This window comes from Callorhinus ursinus, unplaced genomic scaffold (genome assembly GCF_003265705.2).
Source record: "Callorhinus ursinus isolate GAN/ISIS: 27379988/994484 unplaced genomic scaffold, GSC_fseal_2.0 scaffold36, whole genome shotgun sequence".
NCBI lineage: Eukaryota > Metazoa > Chordata > Mammalia > Carnivora > Otariidae > Callorhinus > Callorhinus ursinus.
Genome location: NW_027397098.1, coordinates 5,751,967 through 5,764,391, shown reverse-complemented (window position 1 = coordinate 5,764,391; position 12,425 = coordinate 5,751,967). Strand labels below are relative to the sequence as shown.

The window sequence follows — 12,425 nt, the reverse complement described above, 5'->3', positions numbered from 1 at the left end:
CTTTCGCCATCCGATCGTGGGTGGAAATGTTTAATGAATGAGCTGAAGGCAGATTCTCGCCGGCTGCCGTTCATGTTGTTTTGTTGTAGCTCAAAGCAGAATCTCTTGCTCTCCAGGGCAAGGGGGGAAACGTGGGGAAACTGATGCGCTGGGTTCCTGGGAGGCACGCTCGTTTTCGGGGTCGATGGGAGCTCGACACGGAGAGCAGACAAGGAGGACGGGGCCCCGCCCGGGTGGGAGGTACGTGGTAAGCGGGAGAGACTCCTAAGCCCCGCGTGGCCATCTGTCTACGTTTCTCTCTGGGTCTGGAACCTGTAAAAGGAAGGTGCTAGGAGCCACCTCACCCCAGACTGGGACTCCCGACCTTCATCCCACCTTCTGCACAGAAAGAGAAGGAGCCAGTGTTTACCTGTGTGTCTCTGGCTCGGCTCAAGGGGAGGGACACGTTCTCCAGGCTGGTCCTGGCCCTGAGCCCTGTGCCCACCCCCGTCCACCGAGGGGGCCCACAGGAGAGCGAGCGTCTGGTTCCTTCTACGAAAGACTTATGTCAGAGGACAGAAGGGTAGCTCTGCCTGTCTTGGTGACGGGGTAACAACTGGCTTTGTCCACACTCTCTGTGGCCTGTGAGCAACAAGAACAGTTAGAGGAGAGTCTTTCACTTATCCAACAGCCCAGCTGTGGCCTTGGGGACCCTGTGTGAGGCACAGTGTAAGGCGGAATGGGATCCCCTTGGCCGCGCTCATCAAGGTCTTCGATTGTGGCTTCGTCCTAAGAGAAACTGGACACGGCCTTCGGTGTACCTGCCTCGGCATTCAGTATTATTGTCATTTATTCATTCGGCAAATATCTGGTGCCGTTATCTGTCCGTTTCACTTGTAGTCTCTAGGAAATAAGACAGGCACCACTTCTCACTGATAAGCTTATCTGCTGGTGGGGTTTTGTTCTCCTGTGGAAGAGAGAACCTTAACTCAGTAGTCTTCGGAAATTTTTTACTCCTGGTTTCCTGCCTCCCAGCGTCTGTTCCCTTCTTATCACAAGCCAAACTTTACCTCCCCAAAACTTCTCACCTTCTCAGGCCCCAGACTTTTCACACCCAGCCTGATGGAAGCGCTTGGACGCCTCTGAGGCCAGTGACTCTCACACTTCAGTGAGCAAGAGCCATCCCAGGAGGACAGGTTAAATCAGGTCCTGCACCCTGCACCCCGAGATTTTGGTTCCAGGAGTCTGAGGTCACCTCCAGGTGATTGTGGTGCAGGAGGTCCTCGACTGTCATGTTGGGTTTTTTTTGTTTTGTTTTGTTTTTAAAGATTTTATTTATTTATTTGACAGAAACACAGCGAGAGAGGGAACACGAACAGGGGGAGTGGGAGAGGGAGAAGCAGGCCCCCCGCTGAGCAGGGAGCCCGATGCGGGGCTCGATCCCAGGACCCCGGGATCACGACCTGAGCCGAAGGCAGACGCTGAACGACTGAGCCACCCAGGCGCCCCTCGACTGTCATGTTTAAAAAGTGACTTTTCTCCGCTAAATGTGTGCGTGGTTACCACGTCCTCAAAGGGCAGTGTGGTCCCTGCCTCCCATGGACAGAAAAATTCTCAGAGCATCTCAGCAGCCCTGGGCCCCGGGTCAGAGAGTTTCCGCCCCCAAAATCTGGTCTTTCTCTCGTTGTCATTTTCCCTGTGATGGAGTCATTGAGGATTTGAATCGGCTGTGCTCCGTGGGGCGGCTGCTTCTACTAGGAAAGGAGGAGGTAGAAGCTACGTTGCATCTTAAGCTTGGCCGGGCTTATGTCGGTGTGGACCCCGTCAGTCTGCGGGCCTGCGCAGGCCGTGGGTTTTCACATCCCTCAGTTACCCTGTGGGCCGTGAAGACAGGAACCTTCACCAAAGTGCCGCCTTAACACCCAGCGAGTTCTGCCTGCTTGGAGTCCCGGTTTTCTCCCCTCCAAGGGATGCAGCCGGCCTGTGCTTGGCACTAGCAGAAACAGTAAGAACTTTTCCAAACTTGGATTATCAGAGCTCCAGGGCCATCAAGCGCGGGCCCAGAGTCCGCACAAATCCCCGGAAACGGGACCACCCGACGGCCTCTGCTTTCCTAATTCCACGAACGGGGGGGATATGCGTCTGCGGCCACTTGCCGTTGCAGACTGCCCTCCTTCGTGCTCTACCCGCCTCCTTGAGGCTTTCACCCCGTGAGCCTCGTTTCGGTCTCCTGAGCTACAGAGAATACCTTTCTGACGCCAACACCCCAAACCGGCTCTTCGCCTCGCCTCCTCTCTGGGCTCAGTTCTACCTTCGCATCACCGTGTTGTCTCCCCAGCTTGGCTGGCAGGCCTGCTCGCCCCCTTCCTCGCCCTCGGAGCGGGGCACACGGCCTGAGGTGCCTGACGACCAGGCCAATGACCCAGGCTGTAGGGCCGGCGGGCCCCCGTGCCCTCACCTGCCCCGCGACAGGGAAATGTCAGCTCTGCGTGAATCCGAGGACAGGGTGACCGGATTCGCATCCTTCGGAGACAGAGCCTCTGCGGTGTTTATCGGTCACGTACCGTGCGTCAGACACCAGTGCCACCTCATCTGACATTTGGAGTATCATGTGTCACTTCTCAGGGTGGGTCGCGTTATTCCCATGTTGAGGATCATCCTGAGCCTCAGCTAAGTGGAGGGATTGCCCAAGGTCTTACAGATTAGGGAAGGGCCGGAGCCCCAAAATCAAGGGTGAGTCTCAATGACTGCGAGCTCATTGCTTCTGTAAACCCATCTCAACGGCAGCTACAGAGAGATGCCGATGCAGAATAGGAATTTAAGTTGATCTCAGCATAATGTTAACTTTCTGGAGCCAGAGAGCTGGGTTAAATCCTGTCTGTCCAGCCTATAGCTGGGTGTGACCTTCCACCGGTGATTTTGCCTCGTAGGAGAACTGTAAACGGTTAAATGAGCTACTGCACGTAAATGCTTAGAACAAAGGCCGCACGTGCTAGGCCCTCCATCAGTGCGAGCTGCCGCCATGATTCGCTTGAGGCCTGCTGGAACTGAGGTGGAGAATGTATTCGTGTTCTGCTGCCTCTCTGACACAGCGCCTCAAACTTAGTGGCTTGAAACAACGCAGATGTCTCATCCTTACGACGGTAGATCAGAAGTTGAACATGCTCACTGGGCTGGGACCAGGGTATCACCAGGGTGCGGTCCTTTCTGGAAGCTCTAGGGAAGAGTCTAATCCGTTTCTCTGCTTTTCCGGCTTCTGGAGGCTGCAGACTTCTCCTGGACAAACAGCCCCTTCTTCCATCTCCAGAGCAAGTCCTTCTCACGCTGCCCTCCTTCCGACACTTTCCAGTCGCTTTTCCTCTGCCATGAACCCAGGCAGCTGATCACCCCGTCTGAAGGCCTGCTGAATAGCAGCTTGTGATCCCTCTTGGTCATGTCACCTAACATGGTCACAGGTACCAGGAATCAGGACACAGACATCTTTGGGGGGAACCATAGAGCACATAGTAGTAAATCTTGTCTCTCTCTCCGGACATAGCCCTGGGACCCAAATAAACTTAACTGGCCTCCCAGTAATGTAGACATTAGAACAGAAAGAAAAGAGAGAACAGGAAGGCCTTCATCAAGCACCTGCTGATGTCTTGCATTTTAATTCAGCCGCCCCGTGGATGTCAGGTCCTTTCCAGTCTCTCCAGCTACATTAGGCACCCTACCTCCCACTGGGGAGATCGAGGCTGGTGGGGGCTGGAAGGGGGGACGTCCAGTTTATCCACACAGCAGAGAGAGGGGGATGTCTTCCTGGGAAGTGAAGCAAAAGGCCTTTTCTCTCTAGAAAGCTCAGAAAAAGACGAATAAGCATTTATCTCCGGAATAAACATAAAAAGAAACCAAATGAAACTTTTTTTTTTAAATTAGGTAAGATTCAGCTTCCTTGTGTTTTGGGTTGCTTTGAGAAAGTTTCCCAAATAGCCCCTCTTCCAGAGCTTCTAGGTACCCCGAGCCTCCTCACCAAGGACTTGCCCACGCAGCTCGAGTTGGCCCCATCACGAACCACCTCTCGTCGTGTGCGCTGGGCACATCCACTCAGCCCCCAACCCTCTGCTTCCCATCTTCAAAGTGGAGAAGAGACTCCCAATCTAGTTCGTGGGTTGCCTCGGAGGATCCAACCTGAAATGAAGGAATGTGTGTGGAAGTCAGCGCTCTCTGTTACTGTTGCTGGAGATTGAGGCAGAGAAATCTCTGGGCTGGGTGGGTGAGCCAGCTGGTTATTTCTCTGGCTCGTCTAGGACTGCTTTCTCTCTTTCCTTCCTTCCTTCCTTCACTCTGGCCTGGCAAGGGACCTAATGATCTAGGCACTCCTTCGGTGACCTGAAGCTCTGACCTGGGTGGAGACACTCTCCTCAATATATTGTTGATCCAAGATCTAGCACCGTTCCAAGGAGAAAGAACCCATCTTCTCACTTAGACTGCGACAGGTGTCTGGGAATTCCTGAGCGTGGCGTCTTCCCAGCAATGAATTAACCTGGTCAGAGGAGCAGAGCAATTCCGTGAGCAGGTGGAAGCGGGCACGTGCTCACCCTTCCCGCCTCGTCCCCCTCTGCTAACCCTCTCACCCTCCCACATTTCTTCATGGGAGGCCCAGAACTGTGCTGCTGCGCGAGGTAATAAACACAGGACTCTTGTTGGTTGCGTGGCCATCGTATTTCCTGACTGGCCAGCCAGTCACGACCTTGTCGGGTTCATCCGTGGCTTCTAACCAGGAGTAAAACAGGCTTACGATGTGACGTGTGACAAGTGACGTCTGCTGTGCGCCAGCAAGGGGAGGGCGGGCTGTGCTTGGCTTGGTCGTGCACCGAGCAGCCTTCTCCTGAAAGAGGTGCCGTGGACGACAAAGACGCCTGTGTATTTACCGCCCCCCCCCCCGCAAAGTGTCCCTTTGGCACACGTCATGAACAGTTTAATTGAGAAAGAGAAGGATACCGTTGTCAGGGGAGACCAAAGGGCGTTTTAGGTGGGCAGCATGCAGTTAGCCAGGGCAGCATCTTGCCAGCCAGCCGACACAGAAATAGGAAAACATGGGCGGGGGGGCATTTCACGTGTCTCTGTCTTCCGTGTCTGGGGTCTCCTTGTCTGTTGTGTCTGCTGAATATCTGGTTTTAAAGCACATGATTGAGATGGGCTGTGTGACAAGTTTGAGGTTTCTTGCTTTAAGCGGATAATTTGCTAGAGTTCAAAGGACTCTTAAAGGTGGCTAGAGATGCAGCTGAGAGGTCTTTTCCGACGGAGACTCAGGGTGAATCTTCAGAGTCCTGCCCGAAGCTAAGGAGCACAGAGAGTCTTTTCATTCGAAGGCAAGTTACTTAGTTCACTTGTGTTACTGCCCTGCTTGATGCCCACCCCCGCCCCCCGCTCCCAGCCTTCTACCAGCACGAGCCCCACACCGCGGAATGCGGGCCCACTTTGCTGTATCCAGTCTTCCTGGGGTTCTAAATGAAGAGCAAACCGAGACCTAAAGAGCCCTCTTGGTATCATCCGTGAGAAAGCGGGCCTGCTGGATTTCCCAGCTCCCCTCCTCGCTCATGCCCCCCATGCCCACACTCCGCATTGCATGGGGGGCATGTCTACAGAGCCCTCTCTCCAGCTTGCTGCTCGTCATCGTAATTGAGAATCATCCAGACAGAGCGGAGTACGGCTTTCCGCCACCGTTCCTCGAGCCCGTCTTAGAGACGGGAGGGGTGTGACAGGTCACCCACGAGGCCTGAGGGGTGGCCGGCTCCTTGCCCCCCCTGCCACCATGTGAAGCTCCAGCCAGAAGTGGGTGTCGGACAGGTGTGCTCGCTGCTGCTCTGGGTGTTGGCGGCTGTGAGCAAGAAGGGGGTCATCCTGTGGCTGTCCAGTCATCGGTGACTGAAGCTCTCTAGATAGCTTACCTCCTTTCTCCTCGTTTTAGGAGACATGTCCCACACAGGTGCGTCCCCTCAGCTGGTCTGTACCCAGTAATCGATGGCGGTCTGAAAATCCCCAGATGGTACCAGGCGCTGTGCCCAGTTCATTACATAGATCACCTTACTGAACCTTCACAACCTTTTAAGTCGAGTGTTTTTTTGTTTTTTGTTGTTTGTTGTTTGTTTGTTTTTTTTTACTCCCACTTAAAAATGATGAAACAGAAGCTTGTGGAGATGAGGAAACCGTTTGGGTCCCGAGCACTCAGTCTCAGCTACAGCCCCATTTTCCCTCTGGTTTTCTGTCTGTAAAAGGGGGTAAGGAGATTGTAATGATGTTTACTTAGAGCCAGAGCCTCACTTTTCAGGATCTGTGGGGCCCAGCTGGAAACGTCTTCCTGACCTTCTCAGGGATGCTCCTGCTCACCAACCTCCATGACCCTTTCCTGCCGCCACAGAGGAGATGCAGGGTGACTGCCCAAAGGGGCAGCAGGAAGGACTAGAGACTAATGAGGTCTGGGCTATAAACGAGGTCTGAAAGATGTTAAGTTGCAGAGATTGAGGTATTAAGGTGCTGTTCTATGCTTTGTCTCCCCCCACGTTACGGAGAATGTTCCACAGCAGCATGCTGACGGGTGTCCTCGGTCCTTCTAGCACTGTGCTCGTGTCCCTGACAGGCAGCTTTCTCCAGGTTCCTGACCTTAGTGCTCTGGCACCCGTTCGTCCTCATTGCTGTGAACAGCAACTGAATCTGGGGGCCTTTCTGATAATAGTAGCTCGGGTTGCTCAGATGAGTGCGAGAATATTCTGATCCAGTTACTCCGTGTACACCCTTCCGAACCTTGCCCCGGTCTGCTTCGTATCCATTTCCTGCACGGTTTGAGGAATATCTCCTCTCTCCGCCCTGCTCCCTTCTGTTCCTTTCCCTTTTCCCAGATCTGAATGAGGACTCTGAGGGCGTAGGGAAAGGCAGGGTCCTGAACAAGGGTTTTCTGACAGTCCGTACATGCCGGCACCGGAGTGCTCTTATCAGCTAAATTTCATCAGGACAGAGACGTAGATTTTCGTGGAAGTATATCGGGGTCCTTTGCAATGCAGGCAGTTGAGCTGGTCTTCATTCTCTCTCAGACTGTTGCAGAACTCTTCTGTCTCAAGTTTAGTATCGCCAGTCCAGCTCCCGTGGCTACTGTGTGGATGGGATAGATTTTCACATCCTTTCAACCTTTTTGTGCCTTTGAATCTAAAGTTGTCTCCCGGGGCGCCTGGGTGGCTCAGTCGTTAAGCGTCTGCTTTCGGCTCAGGTCATGATCCGGTCCTGGGATCGAGCCCCGCATGGGGCTCCCTGCTCGGCGGGAGGCCTGCTTCTCCCTCACCCACTCCCCCCTGCTTGTGTTCCCTCTCTCGCTGTGTCTCTCTCTCTGTCAAATAAATAAATAAATCTTTTTTAAAAAAATAAATAAAGTGTGTCTACCGTAGACAGTATAGGCAGATCTAGGTTTTATGTTTTTGTTTTTATTGTTGTTTTTGTTTTTTTAATCCAATTTAACAATCCCTGCCTTTTGGATTGGATTGTTTAGTTCGTTCACATTTAATGTTCTTATCAGGTTGCATTTGTGTGTGATGTTTTACTTCCTGTTTTCCATGTGTCTCAAGTTGTTTTGTTTTTGTTTCTCCTTTATGGCTTTATCTTGCATCAAGTGAATATTTTCTAGTTATAACATTTGAATTTCTTCAGTGATTTTCCTCCATACTTTTTAAAGTTTATTTTCCTAGTGGTTGCTCTATGATTTACCACATGTGCCCTGTCTTACTAGAATCTACTTCAGATATATACCAACTGAATGCCAGTGAGATACAGAAACATTCCTCCTATCTGTGACTCCATCCCCTCTTGTACTATTTATATACCTATTACTTCTATGTTACTTATATGTAGTTGTAATTATGTAGTATAATATATGTAGTTACCTAATATAACTATGTGTACCTAATGTAACTATATACTAGGCAACTATATATGTTATACTGTATAATATATAGTTACAATTATTACTTTATGTACTTTAAACAAAGAAGAAAGGACAGCAGGTGTGTACCTATGGAGTTTGTAACCTCCTTATTTACCATCTCTGGTTCTCCCCACCTCTTTTCGTGGTTACTATCTGGTATGATTTCCTTTGCTGCAATGCAACTTTGTCTCCCCCACCCACTTCCTTTGTGCTTTTATTGTCGAATATACTTCTAGATGTTAGAGGCCCAACAGCACAATTAGATACACACTGCTTTAGGCAGTTGATTTTTCAGTCAATTAAGAGAAGAAAAGAGAAATGCAATTATACTTAAGAACCTACTTAATTACCTTTAGTGGTGGTGGTGGTGGTGGTGGTGTGTGTATGTGTGTATTTATATTAGTGTCCGGGATATTGCTTTCAGCCTGAAGAACTTGCTTTAGTATTTCTTATAACACAGGGACTGCTAGCAACAAATTCTTTCAGTTTTTGTTCATCTAGGAATGTTCTCCTTTAGTTTGAAGCATATCCATCAGAACTTCATTTAGTGAGGGTCTATTGGTAAAAAAAAAAAAAAAAAAAAAAAGTCTGAGCTTTTATGTGACAATCACTTCTTTATTTTGCCCTTATTTGTGAAGTGTATTTTTGTTGGATATTCTAAGTTGACAGTTTATCTCAGCACCTTTTTCTAATCTGTCTTCCATTACTACTGTTGAGATTCCAGGTACTGAGGTGTCTAATTGTCACTTCAATGACTTACTGAAGGCATTTTTTTCTCTCTAGTTGTTTTTAAGATCTTCTCCTTGTCTTTGGTGTTCTGCGTTTTTGTTTGCTTTGTGTTCTTTTGCTGTAGTGTATCTAATTATAATGATGTATTTTTCTTTTTCCTGATTGGAATTCATGGGAATCCCTGAAAATAATGGATTTTGGAGAGGGGGCAGGGCATCTTATCAGTTTTAGAAAATTCTCAGTCATTAACTCTTCTCATACTGCCTTCTCCCCATTCTCTCTTTTCCTCCTGAACTTCATCTAGCCATGTTAGATCTGCTCTGCAGCATTTCAGCATCTCATGTTTCCTCAATTTCTGTTATGTATAACTCCTCAAATCTGTCTTCCAGCTCCCTAAATTCGCTCTTCTACTGTATCTAATATACTGTTAAACCTATGTACCCAATGAATTTTGTATTTTGATTATTACATTTTTCATTTCTAGGATTTTTTTTAAGATTTTATTTTAGAGAACATGAGCAGGAGGGAGAGAATCTCAAGCAGACTCTGCACTAAGCCTGACCTGGGGCTTGACCCAGGTCATGACCCTGAGATCATAACCTGAGCTGAAACCAAGAGTCGGACACTTAACCAACCGAGCCACCCAGGCGCCCCTCTAGGATTTTCATTTAGTTATCAGTGTACTTGGTCATTTTTTATAATCACATGCTTTTTTCACTTCTCAGAGCTTTTTAAATTTCTGCCAACATCTTAAATGCACTTCCTTTCTGTTGTGTGCTAACAAGTCCAATATCTGAAATCTTGGTAGATCGAAATATGGTGTCTAACTCTGTCTCTGTCCTTCTTACTGTCAGCTTAACTGTCTCAGACTTTATTTCTAGGAATTCTTTGGGGGTGAAAATAGGTCCTTTCAAGGATGACTTATATTTGATTCTGAAGATGCTAGAAGTACAGGCCTGGGATCACTCTAAGTTCGAGACATGTGAGTTTTTGACCACTCAGATGAAATAAAGTTGGGTTGCAAACTCACATGAGGGCTTGACTATCGTTTAACATTATCAGAGAAATTGCCCTCATCCTACTCTGCACTAAGTTTTGAAACAAGCAGTTTTCCCTCTAGTGTGCAAAGAGGGAGTATTCTTTGTTGATGCTTAGATTGTTTAGCCTTTTGGGGTTCCAGACTCATGTAGGGGTGGTGTCCTGTCAGATGCTATACCTCAGATGAGCCCTAGACTTTCTGGTATTTCTTAGGCACTGGGATGCTTTGGCTAAAGCCAAAATTTATGCGTTCACCAAATGCCCCTAAGGAGAAAGCTGCCTTCAATGCACAATGACTTCTCTGGGTTCCCCCTTTTGACTTGTCTTTGATTTCTAAGTGTTCCTTACTAAGTTTCCAGTTACTGACGTGATTGACAGTATTTTAAAAAATACCTTCTTAAACATTTTAGTTTTTTGTTTTTTTTTTTCTACTGAGAGTCTCCCTGGCAACCTAGACCACCTGATTACTGGAAACAGAAGTCCCCTAGCTGGACTATTTCCCGTGGACAAATACATTTAAATCTGGCCTCAGTCTAGATATCCCTCACCAGACTGCTGTGCCAGGGAGTAAGGGGTAAAAACTATGCACGTTCTGATTCCAAACCGGTAATAAAAGCCTGAAGAATTTTCACACAGTTTTAGGTGACACCGGGGAAGTACTTCTAGAACAGTAATATGAGCATATCTGTGAACCATTTCCCCGGTGAAACCACCATAACTGGTGAAAATTATAAAAGTCAACCACTTAAAATCTCTAGACATTGTCCTAAAAACACACACACAAATGGAGAGACGTTCTGGCAAATGTTCGGGCAAAGGAATAAAGGTAATGTTGATTTGCGTAAGTTATGTTTAACTGTTAAAATTGTTATAGTAGTATATAAAAGAATAGAAATAGTACACGTTCCCTTCAGAGTAGTAGAGGGGAAAATGGAATGTGAAAAGAGTAGTAACAGTCCTAAATGAAGGCAAGAAGAGAAATTATAGGCAGGACATATAGCACAAATTTTAAGTTTCTACTAAAAGACTGTTAAATTGTTAGGCTATAGTTTTTAAAACCTGTGTATATATTGATTATAAGAGAGAGAGGTAAAATACAAACAGACAGAAAAGCAAAGCAATAGCAAAAGAGACACCATTCAAATAACCAAAAAATCTGCTGCCTTATTTTTTAAACGTCATACAAAACAGATTTCAAGGTAAAAGCAGAAATAAGAACATCACCACGAAAAGTTTATTGCACCAGAAGATAGAGTAATTTACAAACCTCTATGCAAGTAGCAACATAGCTTCAAGGTGTATTCCAAAAAATTTCCATATTTACCTGGAGAAACTGATATTACCATAATGGAAGATTTTCACATGCTTCTCTCAGTAACGGACAGCTCAGGCAGACAAAAAAAAAAAAAAATAGGACTTAAATGTAAATGTTCCTGATTTTAAAATTTTATTAAGAGCATATTAATACTTTTGTGCCAATATAAATCTGATAACTTAAATATACAAGCTCCTAGAAAGCGCTGACTTAATAAAATTGGGTAGAGAAGAAAAAAGTTGAACAATCCTATTTATTAAAGAAACATAATCTGTATTTTAAAATCATCCCATGAAGAAATACCAAGTCCATATCACTTTTACTGGCATATTCTCCCAAACATTTAAGTTACAGGTCATTTCAAACTCAGGTAATTTCTTCCAGAAAATGCAAAAATAAAGGCACTGAGTCAGTTTCTGAGGTTAGCAAAAGTTTATTAGCAAAACTAAAGGCAGCACAAGAAGAGAAAATAAATGCCCATCTTACCCAGGTACACAGGTGAAGAAATCCTGAAGATATTATCACATAATGAAGCCAAGGAACCATTGTTTTTTGTGAGGTGTAATAATGGTTTTGTGATTTTTAAAGACAACATCCACAATTTTTAGAGCTGCATACTGAAGTATATAGAGGTGAGATGACATAAGGTGTGAATTTATGCCTTAAAATAGAGTAAGTTGCTTCTCAAATATTCTAGAATGTGGATCCGAGTTTACAGGAGTTTGTCATGTTATCGTCTCGTGTGTGTGTATTTGAAAAGTTCCCTAATACAAAAGGACGAAAGACATTGGATTATATATAATTTTCTTTGAAAAAAGAGAAAGAAAGCACATACACATTATGAGGTATCGAAAGCTAGTGCCATGTGTGGATAGAAATGTGACAAGGTGGGGAATTCATTTTTTAGGCATTTGATCTGACCTCATCCAGAAGGGATCCCAAGCAAGGTGCATTTCCAGCAATGCTCGGTATGTGGCTTCTGAAGGCAGTACAAGGATGAGCTCCAGCTGAGCAGGAACATTCCAGAAGGATGGATAAAGTTCCTGGCCATCCTCAATTTCACAGCTAGAAATGGACCAGATGCTTCTTTTTGCACTGGCTGGAGTTCAGTTTAGCTTTTACCCTCCGTCACCAGGACAAAGGGAAGTGATGTACGTGGGAAAAGTCAGCAGAGTATAAAGCTATACGACTGTAAACAAATGTAAGATACTTGAAATATTATTTACAGAAGCCATTATAAATGTAAAAGGGATAGGGAGTGCAGTTGTTCTGGAGAACAGTCTGGCAGTTCCTCAAAAAGTTAAGCATAAATTTATCATATGACCCCGCAATCCCACTCCTGGTGTGGGTGGGTGGGTGGGTGTGGGTGTGTGTGTGTGTGTGTGTGTGTGTGTGTGTGTGTGTGTGTGTGTG

At 46.8% G+C, this 12,425-nt stretch overlaps 1 protein-coding gene across 8 annotated transcripts in view; it reads left to right on the top strand.

The window, feature by feature from the left end:
• The window catches only part of CELF2 (CUGBP Elav-like family member 2), a 298,791-nt gene that overhangs the window by 263,094 nt on the left and 23,272 nt on the right, over positions 1-12,425 (top strand). The gene's annotated exons all lie outside the window — the stretch shown is intronic.